The sequence below is a fragment of the Dioscorea cayenensis genome, chromosome 7 (assembly GCF_009730915.1).
Source record: "Dioscorea cayenensis subsp. rotundata cultivar TDr96_F1 chromosome 7, TDr96_F1_v2_PseudoChromosome.rev07_lg8_w22 25.fasta, whole genome shotgun sequence".
Classification (NCBI taxonomy): Eukaryota; Viridiplantae; Streptophyta; class Magnoliopsida; order Dioscoreales; family Dioscoreaceae; genus Dioscorea; species Dioscorea cayenensis.
In genome coordinates, this window is record NC_052477.1 from 19,772,684 (window position 1) to 19,786,200 (window position 13,517).

At 41.6% G+C, this 13,517-nt stretch overlaps 1 non-coding gene across 1 annotated transcript; it reads right to left on the reverse strand.

Moving 5' to 3' along the window:
• Positions 1 to 3,432: 3,432 nt before the first annotated feature.
• Positions 3,433 to 3,539, reverse strand: LOC120266092. The gene has a single exon (XR_005537936.1). It is a non-coding gene; the product is annotated as a small nucleolar RNA R71 (small nucleolar RNA).
• Between the last annotated feature and the right edge of the window lie 9,978 nt (positions 3,540 to 13,517).

Genomic DNA, 13,517 nt, shown 5'->3' on the forward strand with positions numbered 1-13,517 from the left:
GGTATAACATCTAAAGTGTAGAATTATATTCCAAAACCATGCATATTAGTTATCATTCAAACCCTAATCGATTATGTGTTTAAACCACACAAATTCACTCACAAGAAAGCATAAAATGTAGTCAAGCTCCCTCCAAGACATTGACTTTACTCGATGGCTCTCATCCTACAAATACAAAAGCAATCCCAACATTGAAACATAAGAGTAAAACATGAAAATGGAAATCAAATACAACAAAGTAAATAAAACAAATTCAAAGGCAAAAAGTAGGAATTTGCGCTTGCCCTAAGGTTGATGGAATGATTACTTAATGTGCATTGAATCCCTAACTTCAAAGATTGCAAAACAATATGCAGTAACACACGATTGCTATAGCACCCCAAAACAACTCTTGGGTCTATAGGGTTTTAAGCTAAGCTACAGTAACCGAGAGGTTAAACTACAAAAAATCATTGGAATACATCCTTCATATACTAGGGTTTTCAAGAAAAACACTAAAGAGATGTGTAAAAAACTCTTAGAGCATCCAAAGATCACTGTTTAACTCCAAAATTCTATGCAAAGAGATATGCAAACTTCTCCAAATAAGCAAGAATATAAAGAACAACAAGAACAACAAGAAACTCTACTTAACAAAGACTCAAGACCCTTTATACAAAAGGTCACACTTACAAATTCAAAGGTTACAAGCTCTCAACGGTTCATGCCAAAGAGCACACATAACACAATAAAACACTAACTTACAAAGCTACTTACTTTAATCCCCTTCAATGAAGAAGACTTGGCTCTTTAATTCCAAATAACCTTGAAAATTAGATGGCACATCAAGGGAAAGATGACGAAGGGCTGGCTAGTAAGGCTTCTCTAAAATTCTCAACTTTAGGTCAAACTCTACAAAACTCATTGGAATACATCCCTCATATACTAAGGTTTTCAAGCAAAACACTAAAGAGATGTATAACTGATAAGTGCTTGTGTATTAGTAATACGAAGTATTTTTTTTACGATGAGCATTACTTTTAACAGATTTTAGCGCTAATATATGTGTAATTGTGTTACTTGTGTGCATATAGGGTTGTGGAGCCAAATATAGAGGAAGGAAGCCAAAGTAGATTGCGATTGCACTTGGTTGATGGAATCTTGGAGTGAACAAATGTGAAGACACAAGTTGTGCTCGAAGATACGTGAATGTGTGCCAACCTCCATGCACCCAAGCAATTACATGGTTTGGAGGGGCACAAAGGCAGTCACATTTGCGTATTCTGACTTGTGCAATGCTAGCAAAATCTTCGTCAATGTTGCCTCGGTGAAAAATGTGGGTTCGGGAGTGTTTTTGGTGGAGTATTATAGCAAGTTAATGTAGCGAAGCACTGTAGCAATTTACAGTAGCAGTTACTATTCACGTGCCGCTAAAAAACCAAGTTCTACAGATTCACATGGGCGTGTGTTAATTTGACATGCTAGTGTGGATTCTCGATTCCAACCTTATATAAAGCTGTGATTCAGCCCGATTTCAGAATCCATTTTTCCATCTTTTCTATATCTTTTCCCCAACTTTGGAGAGGCTTGCGGCTAGGGTTTAGAGGGGCTTTGACAAGGTTTTTGGAGTGGTTCTACTACCGCTGATAGCACGTTTCTTTGGAAGAGAGATATTAGGGGAGCTTTCATCTGCACCGATCCGGCGAGGTGTGCCCTAGGCTTCACAAGGGAACCTTTGAAGAGGACGAGGCTACTCTACAAGACGATCGACACGAATACCGAGGGGGTTTTACTTATGGTTTGTATGTTTTCACTTTCGATTTCATTATTGATTGTATCTTGCTCCATGGAGAGCTAAACCCTTAGAGGGTACTTGGACTTGTAAACCCTAGGATGTTATTATTTCATTGACCCTTTATTATGTTTCTTTAATTGATGTCTTTAATTCAGTTCCAATCTTGAATGCTTGTTGAATGATTTCTCCCTTAGAGTGGCACTAGGGTTGAGAGTCTGCATTGGTAATTCTTGTGAGTGAGTGACACACCATGAGGGTTAAACAAAGCAAGATTGGAGAAGGTCGATAGGGTGAGTCGAGTGGTAGTGGAACATCCCCTTTGCCATTCAGTGTGATTTATCCTACCTCCGTGTTCCAAGGGTTCGTTGTAGTCACAATAGAGTGAAGTGTTAAGAGAGAAACTACGTTGGGGATTAGTTGCGTAAGCAACAGTGTGAATCATTAAAGTAATCCTTAGTACTGGGGCTTGATTGTGACTAGGGATCTTTCACTTGGACCAAAGGGTTAGACCTATATTAGGGAATAGAGTTTATCACTTGGAATTTCTAGAGCTTCTTGCAACTGTACATAGTGTAAAGTGTTGAGATTGAGTGATTTCTCCACCGGGGCATAGTATAAAGTTAGTCACGATTGATATTAGGTTTGGGATAGTGTATTTTAGGATTTTTATGACTCATTAAGCATCAGTCAAGAGCTTAATAGTTGGTCTTGCAGTTGAAACAATAGTCCTAGGGGGAGCAATGTTGGGGTGCCCCACTTCCTATTGATTGCCTTTCCTCTCATTTTATTACGCCTCTCATTCTTACTTTCTTTATTTCTTTGCATATTGATTTTGTTCACATTACTATCGATTCATCTTTTCTTTAGTTAAGTAGCAATCTTTGTGTTTATGATCACTATTCCTTGTGGATTTAACTACCCACTCACCGGGGTATTATTACTTCGACAAACCCGTGCACTTGCAGGTCACACGCAAGGGGTGTGTCAAGTTTTTTGGCACCTTTACAGGGGAATAAGTATTTTAGAAGCACTTTGCAGTTTGCTATTTTAACTATTCATCACTCGTTCTATTTCATATCTTCTTATTCTTCCATCGTTCTGATTTGTTTTTCTTTCTTTGGTTGCAGCTCTATGTTATGACCTAAGGAAACCATTTGACATTGGTTAAAGAAAATCTGGACATTGAATGAAGAATTCATAAAAGGGGGAAAGAACCTGTTCAAGAACAGTCTAATCAAGCTGAGATAGAAGGTGAAGGGTAAGATAATATTGCAGAACAAAATGAGCAGCAGAGGAAACTATCCGATTATGCTAGACCCGTAGTTCTTGGCATATAATCTAGCATTGGACGGCCACTGATCGCAGCTCAGAATTTTGAGCTCAAGTCAGCATTCATCCAAATGTTACAGCAATCAGCATAGTTTAATGGTTTGGCCAATGAGGATCCAAACAATCACATAGAGAACTTCTTGGAAGTGTGTGACATGCTCAAGATCAATGGTTTTACAGATGATGCTATCAAGTTGAGGGCCTTCCTATTTTCCATGAAAGGGATAGCGAAGCAATGGCTACATTCATTACCTAGAGCATCGATGACTACATGAGAGGAGATGGTAGAATCTTTTCTTGCCTGATATTTCCCTCTTGGAAAATCTACAAAGCTTAGGAATGAAATATCCTCTTTTGTGCAAATGGAATTAAATTCTCTATTTGAGACATGGGATAGGTTCAAGGAGCTCCTGCGCAAATGTCCTCAACGTGGGTCCCCGAGTGGATGATCATTCAGACTTTCTATGATGGGTTGAACTTGAGCACAAGACAGTTACTTGATGCTGTAGGAGGTACCTCAGGGAGCAAGACCCATGAAGAATCCCGGCTTTTCATTGAAGAAATGGCTATGACCATTTACCAATAGAATATAAGAAACAAGAATAAGGTAGCCAGACTTCATGAGATCGAAGTAGTTACTTCATTAGCAGCCCAAGTTGAGTTATTGAGCAAGAATTTCGATACTCTAACTTTTCCTAGAGTGGCAGCCTTGACTAGTTGTATCACGCCCCGACCTTGGCCGGGCACGTGGCAATTGCCACGACAACAAGGAGAGCACCCTACATCATCCTACCTCCTAGTTATCATAAGGCCCAAAACAAACCCGCTATCACAACGTACTGAAGAGGAAGACAACCTCCACTACAGAATCTGTTGGGGTTCCAAATACAGCCAGAAAGTACAAATACAAGAATAGTACACCAAGGTCAAGTCTAGTGGATCCATAAAGTTTACATGCACACTACAAACTAACCTAGACAAGAAGAAAAGGGTCGGTCAGTCTACTGCCTGCCCAGCATAACCCAGTACAATGTTACAGCCTAAGGAAGAAGTATAGAGAATACTGAGTAACAGATGTTACCCACTAAGTGGTGACAACATAGATATACAACGCAGTAAAGCATTCCAAATAGTAATTACCACAATAATAATAACATATAAAAGTAGATCCTACTATTGAACAAGTAAACAGATAACAATAGTTCATAATTGGTACAGGTCACTAACATTTTCCAACACATTGAGCACCGCTCAAAATAAAGGCTGTCCTCAAACAATTCCCCAGCTAATCGTGGCTGTGACTAGCTACGAGACCACCAAGGTGTTTTAAGACTTTTAAAATTCACAATGCTGTCTTCCTTGGTCTTGGCCACTGAGATTCCTATCTGGTGACTTCGGGTTTCTCACATAAAAGACCCCCTGTCAATGGCTCCGCGCACTTCTTGACCGTGGTAAACTCAAGGTTGACCACGCTGCCTCCCACTAGGGCGGACCGTGGAACCCCACACTAGAGTGTCAGACATAAGTCCTCTGTCACCATCAAAATCCAAATGCCACAATGCTAACCTTTCCAATTCCAACCCGAGGAATCAAGCATATGATGTGTAAATACAGAAATATACATTAATCCATATTCCATTTGCATGTAAAATACATTTACATGTAAACATGTTTCTTTCAAAATAAATATGCATAAGTATACTAGAATCATTTTGCCAAATAACTCATAGCTCAAAATATCTCTCTATATATATCGAATGAAATCTGATCCATCAACAAATTTATGATATAAAACATATAAAGAAAAACTATCATACTCTTATTAAATCTATGCAATTAACAAGTGAAGCACTCACTAAACCAATCATCTCACCTTGAGACGCACTCATAGGTCGGAAATTTACTTCCTTTGGGAGGAACCTTCGCCACCTAGAGTCAAACAAGGAATCTAAGAACCAATGAACACAAGAATGGAAACTAAAATGCATGCGAATGCAAGGTTACATGTCGAACATGTAACTCAAGGGTTTTAGGAGAAAACGACGTCATTTTGGACCCAAACCACCTAAAATCAAAGTAAAACAAGTTCCAATAAATTCAGAGGAAGTAAAGCTTCGATTTGGACAAAAGAAATACAAGAGAAGGCCAAGGTTTTTGGTGCTACAGTAACCACAAAATTTGCTGCAATAAAACCAGCATTGTTTCAAAGGTTTCTCGTCGATTTACAACACCAAAACACAAAACTTCTTAACAAACATACACACAAATGAATATCAACAACATTGGCTTCGATTTGAGCCCAAAAATAACTCAAACCAAGGTTGGTTTCTAGGGTTTCAAAGATTGTCAAAAATGAGTAAATACGAAGAAAATACAAGGAGAAAAACCTTAAATCGAAACCTTACCAAGCTTAGGAGAATGAGAGGAAGAGAATAGAAGTGTTGATTCACTGAAAAAATTTGACGATGAATTTTTTTCTACAAAAACAAGTGTTCGGCTGAAGAAAGAAAACAAGAGGAAGAAGAAAGAAAAGCAAAAATGAGAGAAAGGGAGAGCAGCGACGACGCTTCTTATCCCTTAAGTTTTCAATTTTTTTTTTGTTTTGACAAGGAAATATTACCAAAATATCTTTATAAGAGAAAAGAAAATGAAAAATTGTCCAGAAGACCGTTTTGACCATGGTTTTTGGCTAGTTTTCACACATAACCTATTGTGCAATCATGCAAAGATGCCACTAGTGCAAAATGACCATTTTGCCCCTAATGCATGCACAAAAATTTAAAAAGGCATGAGGTTAAAAATCAAGATAGGGTACTACACTCTATCCTCCTTAGAGAAATTTTGACCTCAAAATTTCTGCTCACCACTCATTGAACAAATCAGGATATCTCTCTTTCATGAACCATTCAGGTTCCCAGGTCAACTCCTCAATCCGATCACTTTTCCAAAGGACTTTTACTATTGGCACCACCTTTCCTCGATGCACTTTTTCTATCTGATCAAGGATACGAACAGATCTCACTTCAAATGTCAAGGAAATTTCTGCAGCCTACGCGGCCGCGTGGAAAATCCACACGGGCGCGTGAGGGCACGTGACAGGCACGATTTTGGAATTTAAATAGGCCGTTTACCCTATTTTTGGGAGACTTTTGGCGAGGGTTTTTGCGAGCACTTTGAAAGCAAGGCGGCTAGAGTTTTGGAGGAGGTCTTTGGTGATATTAGGGGGCGTCCATCACCAACTTTGATCGATCTTCTCTCCGTCATAGCAAAGAGGGAGCCTTCGGTGACCTAGCTTCGGAGAAGTATTCTTCAAGACATTGGGCAACCCATCAAGGTTATCATCATGAATTTAAGGGGTTTTACTTCATGGTTTTTATTGCTTTTCATTGTAATAATCATTGTTTTGTAACTTGCTCCATGGAGGGCTAAACCTTAGTAGGTATTTGGGCATATGAACCCTAGGATTTATGTTTTTGTAATGATTTGCTTTATGTTTCTATTAATTCGAGTTGATTTGAGTTTTAACCTTGTATTCCCATTGCTTGCTTGTTTAATTAATCCTTGAGGTTGATTGGATTTGCATGATTTGTTACTTTGATGTGAGAGAGGTCTCCATTAGAGTTAGAACGTCAAGGTTAAAAAGGATTGAGAGGGTGAGTCATGAGATAGTGGAGTGTCCCTCTCCCTTCCGATTGAGTGTTTTCTATCTCCGTATTCCCTAAACTCTATGAAACCATATTTGTTGTGAGGCATGAGATTGAGAGATTTCTCCGCCGGGACCTTGTAGGGGGTTAGAGATCCTTCGCCGGGAATTAGGGTTGGATCTATCCTTAGGAATCGGTTTCACTCTTAGGTGTCCCTAGAGTGTATTGCGGTCATATGGGGTGTGAGGTGTTGAGATTGAGTGATTTCTCCGCCGGGACCTTGTTGGGGACTAGTACCGGTGGCATGGAGGCAAGAACCGGTTGTTCTTGGATTACCTCGACTCATTAGACTCAGTTTAGAAGCATTTAATGAATCGTGAGCTTCATGTTAGATCCTAGGAGGAGCATTGCCCGGGTACCTCATCTTTATTGATTGAGATCTCCTTTACTTGTTTTCTTGCTCGTTTGCTTGCTAATTAATTCTCTTGCAATTAGTTCATTTCATAATATCCATTGATTTCGACTAGATAACTAAAAATTGGTTAATACTAATACTTCCGTTCCCTGTGGATTTGACTACCCACTCACCGGGGTAATTATTACTTCGACACCCGTGCACTTGCGGTAAATACATGCATATTCGGACGTGTCAAGTTTTTGGCACCGTTGCCGGGGAACGGGATATTAGGAATGCTAGGACTTGGTTACTATAGTCATTCACATTTTCATTTTCTATTTCCACTTCACTTATCTCTTTCGCCGCTCTTTTCATTTTATCTTTCATTTTTTTTCCTATTTTTACCGGGTGAACAGTAATTTCTGTTTTTTTCCCATTTCAGGATCATGTTGAACGAAGCATCAATTATGGAGACATTGAAGGATAGGATGGTATCCAATGAGAGAAAAATGGAACAATTAGTGGCAGAATTTGATTCGGGTAAGCAACATGATAAGGGGTTGAGTCTACGGATAGTTGAGCCACATATGATGAGTGGAGAGAGTGGAACGCAATATCAAGGTTCTGAATTGTCAATGTTGTTGGAATGCTTTGAAAAGTCTGCGTTTATGTCCTTTAGGAATGAGGCTGAATTTCAGTCGGAGGAAACTCCCTCGTCCTTTTCAATGGCATTCACAACAGAATTTGTTGGGTGTGAATCCGAGGAAGAAGTTGAAGAAGATGAAGCAAAAATTTGTATCGAGTCAATCTCATCAATTGAGGTGTGTGGGTTCCGTAATCAAGTGGAAGATGAAGACAGTTTGGATATCCTTGGGGTAAACAACCCGGAACGAGGGGTACTCGAGGAAGAGTTAGAAGAAACTTCCAAGGGGTTTGAAGAAATTGATAGAAAACAAGCAAATCGGCTACGACCTTCAGTGGAAGAACCTCCCGAGTTAGAGCTAAAAGCATTACCGGAACACTTGGAGTATGATTTTCTAGCCGACGGATCAAAATTGCCGGTGATCATAGCTTCAAGTCTGTCTTCGGAGCAAAAAGAGCAGCTGATTGCTATGCTAAAGTTGCACAAAACAGCCATAGCTTGGAAAATTTCAGATATCAAGGGAATCAACCCCTCCTTTTGCACTCACAAGATTTTGATGGAAGATAATTACAAAACTGTGATTCAACCTCAACGAAGACTGAACCCAAACATGAAAGAAGTGGTAAAAGCAGAGGTGGTAAAGCTCCTTGATGCAGGAATTATTTACCGCATTTCGGATAGTGCGTGGGTGAGCCCGACACAAGTGGTACCGAAGAAGGGTGGTATGACAGTGGTGAAAAATGAGCAAAATGAGTTAATTCCGACAAGAACGGTCACAGGATGGCGCGTTTGCATTGATTATCGGAGGTTGAATGATGCCACAAGAAAGGATCATTTTCCATTGCCATTCATTGACCAAATGTTGGAGCGACTAGCAGGCCACAAATTTTATTGTTTTCTAGATGCTATGTCGGGGTATTTTCAAATCCCAATTGCTCCCGAAGATCAAGGGAAAACAACTTTTACTTGCCCTTTTGTTACTTTCGCTTATAGAAGAATGCCCTTTGGACTCTGCAACGCATCGGGCACTTTCCAAAGATGTATGACGGCCATCTTTGATGACTTGTTAGAAGATATAATGGAAGTCTTCATGGATGACTTTTCGGTGTTTGGGGATTCTTTTGAGGCATGCTTGAAGAATCTTGAGAAAGTACTTACACGGTGTGAAGAGACAAATTTAGTTCTAAATTGGGAGAAGTGTCACTTCATGGTCCAAGAGGGAATTGTCCTTGGTCATAAAATTTCTAGCCAAGGAATTGAGGTTGATCGGGCAAAAATCGAAACTATTGAGAAACTACCTCCTCCAACAAATGTCAAGGTAATTAGAAGTTTCTTGGGGCATGCAGGTTTCTATCGCCGATTCATTAAAGATTTTTCCATGATTGCCCAACCAATGACCAAGATGTTAGAGAAAGACACCCCATTTGAGTTCAATCAAGAGTGCTTGCTTGCTTTTAACTTGTTAAAAGAAAAACTCATAAAAGCACCTATCCTCATCTCACTGGATTGGAGTCTCCCCTTTGAACTTATGTGTGATACTAGTGATCATGCCATGGGGGCTGTTTAGGGCAGAGAAAAGATAAATATTTCAAGCCAATTTATTATGCAAGCAAGAGCTTGACAAGCGCCCAAGAGAACTACACTACTACTGAAAAGGAACTGTTGGCTGTGGTGTTTGCATTTGACAAATTCAGATCATACCTCATTCTTTCACAAGTGGTTGTTTTCACGGACCATTTGGCGTTGCGTTATTTAATGAACAAGACCGATGCAAAACCAAGGCTGATTCGTTGGGTATTGTTATTGCAGGAATTTGATGTTGAAATTAGGGACAAGAAAGGGGCTGAAAACATAGCTGCAGATCATCTCTCTCGCCTTGAAGGTTTAGAAGAAGAAAGGTCATGGGAAACTGAAATTAATGACGCATTTCCTGAGGAGCATTTGTATAATCTGCAGGAAATTTCAGAAATTGAAACTCCATGGTTCGCCGACTTCACCAATTATCTTTCAGGGAAAGTCCTTCCTAGAGGACTATCTTTTCAGCAAAAGAAGAAGTTCTTTTCTGATTTAAAGCACTTTACTTGGGAGGATCCGTACCTTTTCAGAATTTTTGCAGATCACATAGTGCGAAGATGTGTTTCGCGGGGTGAAGGTTGGAATATTCTAGCCCATTGTCATTCGGGACCGGTTGGAGGCCATTACGCCTCAGGAAAGACAGCTGAAAAAGTTTTAACAGCATCTTTTTATTGGCCAACTTTATTCCAAGACACAAGACAATTTGTGCAAAGTTGCGATAGTTGTCAACGAGCATGAAATTTGTCTAGACGGGATGAGATGCCGCAAAATCCAATGCAGTTTTGTGAGGTTTTTGATGTGTGGGGCATCGACTTTATGGGCCCATTCCCTAGCTCCAATGGGAATCATTATATATTGGTCGCCGTGGACTATGTGTCTAAGTGGGTGGAAGCTCAAGCTCTCCCCACAAATGATGCTAGAACAGTAATCAAATTCCTCAAGAGATTGTTCACTCATTTTGGAACCCCTAGAATCATCATAAGTGATCGGGGAACTCATTTTTGCAATGCCCAATTTGATAAAATTCTGAAAAGATACGGTGTGAACCATCGTCTTGCCACACCGTATCATCCACAAACAAGTGGGCAAGTGGAGGTAACCAATTGGGAATTGAAGAGAATTTTATCAAAGTCAGTGGAGCATAATCGGAAGGATTGGTCAGAAAGATTGGATGATACATTATGGGCATATCGGACAACATATAAAACTCCGGTAGGAACCATGCCATATAACCTTGTTTATGGAAAAGTGTGTCATTTACCGGTAGAGCTTGAACACAAGGCATATTGGGTAATTAAAGCAATGAATTTTAGTCTTGCACGGGCCGGTGACCAAAGAAAGTTGCAGTTGAATGAATTAGATGAGTGGAGATTGAGAGCATATGAAAATGCATGAATCTACAAAGAAAGAATTCGTTCATGGCATGACAAACATATTAGACTGCACAAGGATTTCAAAGTAGGTGATCGAGTGTTACTCTTCAATTCCCAGTTGAAGTTGTTTCCGGGAAAACTGAAATCAAGATGGTTAGGTCCATATGAGATTACTCAAGTATCTCCACATGGTGCAATTGAGATCGCTCACCCGGAGAAAGGAACATTCAAGGTAAATGGACATAGATTGAAGCCTTACTTCGAAGGGGATGTGGAGGTTGCTACGAAAGAGGTTTTTCATCTTTATGAGCCACCATGAGGTAAAAACAGGTATGTCAAGCTAAGTGATGTTAAACAAGCGCTTCTTGGGAGGCAACCCAAGCTTTTAATTAGTTTTTAGACTAAAAATTTAAATTCTGCAGAAATAAATTCATGAGTGTGTGTCTTGATTAATTTTTGTTGACCGCTGGTGTTTTCGTGGAATATTTTTTTCGGTGATTTGAATAGTTGTTTATGTGAATAACATGGTTTAGGGTGAATTTGATGTTCAATGTTGAAAAAATTGGTATTAATTTGGAGTTGCGGGCACTCTATGGACTATCTGCAGAAATTTTGCAGTCCACACGGCCGCGTGGAAATTTCACGCGGTCGTGTACAGTACCCACGCGGGAGTGTGGAAAATCCACACCCCATGTGCCTATAAGAATATGAAGTGGCACTATTCATCATCTTTTATTTTCAAAGAACCCTTTCATCTTCCACCCTCCACTCCTATAAAACTCAATTTTTTATCTCTAAAACCAATTGTTTTCAACTCTTTGGAGGATTAGAGGTCATTTGCTGGAGTTTACACCAAGTTTTCTTCTCCGATTAGCTCCAGTAAGCCTTCACTCCCTTTTCCCCTTTCCATGTTTTTCAAGGTCAAGTTAATCGAGTTTTAATGGTATCTTGATGATAGTTCTCATAGGAAATCATGCTAGACACTTGTTAAATGTATGAGAATGATTTGTGTGAGGCGTAGGAACCCAACTCTGGCAAAAACTCCGGAGTCCGGCGCCCACGCGGTAGTGCGGCTTGCCCACGCGGTGGCCGCAAGGCCACGCGGGCTCGTGAGCCAGCGGCCAAGAGTCCCAGCGCCCAGCCCACTGCGACCGCATGGGTGGCCCGCTGGCCCGAGCCCATGACGCCGCTGGCGCGGTATGGTGGCAGCGGCGCCCGGGCCGACCCAGCGCTCGTGTAGGGCTGTCCGCTGCGGGCGCGTGGGTCGGGCAGTGCGCAGCCGCGCCAGCGTAGCACACCCAGCGCTGGCGCGTGCTCGGCCCGAGCCAGCACGCGCCGCACGCGGGCGCGTGGCTTTCCAACACGCCGCGTGGGGTCGGAAAAACGCCGATTGGCCCTGTTTTGCCCCCGGCTCATGTTCTTGCGCATGTGGTGCCCGGGCTTTTCTGTATTCTTCTCGAACCCGATATTTTTTTAAGTGCTTTCTTCGTAGGTTATGGCACCACGGACCAAGAGGTTAGCCCAGAAACGTTCTCGCCATGATAAGGAGCCAACCCCACCACCGGTAATCGAATTTCCTGACCCCATTCATCAGCAGCGGTTTGAGCATCTCCAGCACTTGAAGATTGGACAATCGCGTTTTATCGACTGGGATGCACTAGAGGACATTGGTGTTGCTGAGGAGGTCAGAGCACTTGTTAGTGTTGGGGATTGGGACCATTTATTCCCCATTCAGGAGCCTGTCAGCCGAGATATTACCTTGGAAGTTCTTGCCTCATTTTCTTTTGATCGTGACTCAGTTGATATTAGTTTTGACGTTCCCAATGCCATTCATTTCCGCGCTTTTGGTCAGCCGCACAGGATGTCTTTGACCCAATTCTCGATATATCTCGGATTATACGATCAGACCTACGCTAATACTATCGAGTACACTGAGCTCCTCACCGATTATCCTTATAATCTCACTCCGGGCCAGGTCTTCCATGATCTATGTGGTGGTTATCAGTATTCTGCAGGTCAGTCTAAGGCATCATTGCTTACTCGACCGGCGCACAGGCACATCCATACTGTTCTTAGCAGGTCCGTGACAGGTCGGGGGGATGGTACTGGTTCACTTCGCAGGATAGATCTTTTGTACATCCACTCCATGATCCATGGAGTCCCTCTCCACTTAGGATATGTGGTTGCTGACTACTTTTGTCATCAGAGTGAGTACTTGCGATTGGGAGCATTGTTTGCAAGACCCTACATCACTCGTCTTATGTTTAAGATGGGTCTTATCCGTTCGGTCAGTGGCGAGGAGAGAGTCAGTACTCCGGCACCATTGGGTTTGGCCACTCTCCGTTTGTTGGGCATTGTGCGACGTATAGGCTCGGCCGGATATGCACTAGTAGAATCATCATCTGGGGACAATGAGGAGCCTGCTGAGGCTATAGAGGCACTACCTGCAGCCGAGCCCATAGTCACCGAGGCAGCCCCGGCAGCATCAGCCGATCTTGAGTTATCTTCCCCTCGAGTTCACGAGCGTCTGGCTCGACTCGAGGTTGTCGTTGCTACCATTCTTGAGAACCAGGCACGGATTTTAGAGCGTCTTTATCGTATTCAGCAGCCTCTTAACGAGAAGGTCTCCTCCGCTTCTGTGCCAGCACCAGCTCCAGCTACTGACGCTTGAGGCGTCACACTAATGAGACTGTTCTTTTAGTTTCTTGCTCTTAGTTGCTTTGTTAGTAGTATTTAGACTTTTGTACTCAGAAAGGCTTCACCTTCTGAGAGTTATCTTCTT